This window comes from Bison bison, unplaced genomic scaffold, assembly GCF_000754665.1.
Source record: "Bison bison bison isolate TAMUID 2011002044 unplaced genomic scaffold, Bison_UMD1.0 scf7180017864142, whole genome shotgun sequence".
In the NCBI taxonomy this organism is placed as follows: Eukaryota; Metazoa; Chordata; class Mammalia; order Artiodactyla; family Bovidae; genus Bison; species Bison bison.
The window spans coordinates 2,190,498-2,190,903 of NW_011494714.1; the positions used below are offsets into that span (position 1 = coordinate 2,190,498).

At 36.0% G+C, this 406-nt stretch overlaps 1 pseudogene; it reads right to left on the bottom strand.

The window, feature by feature from the left end:
• Nucleotides 1-406, bottom strand: part of LOC104988797 — a 9,790-nt pseudogene that overhangs the window by 2,810 nt on the left and 6,574 nt on the right.

Genomic DNA, 406 nt, shown 5'->3' on the forward strand with positions numbered 1-406 from the left:
AAAGTCCTACTGTAGAGCATAAGGAACTATATTCAATATTCAGTGATAAACCACATGAAAAAGAATAAGAAAAAATATTTTTATGTGTATAGCATAATTTTAATGTGTATCACATTGCAATGCAGCAAAACTTAATGCAACACTGATGATCACCCACACTTCAATATAATATTTTATTTTTTTAATTTTATTTAATTTGTAAACTTTACAATATTGTATTAGTTTTGCCAAATATCGAAATGAATCCGCCACAAGTATACCTGTGTTCCCCATCCTGAACCCTCCTCCCTCCTCCCTCCCCATACCATCCCTCTGGGTCATCCCAGTGCACAAGCCCCAAGCATCCAGTATCGTGCATCGAACCTGGACTGGCGACTCGTTTCATACATGATATTATACATGTTTC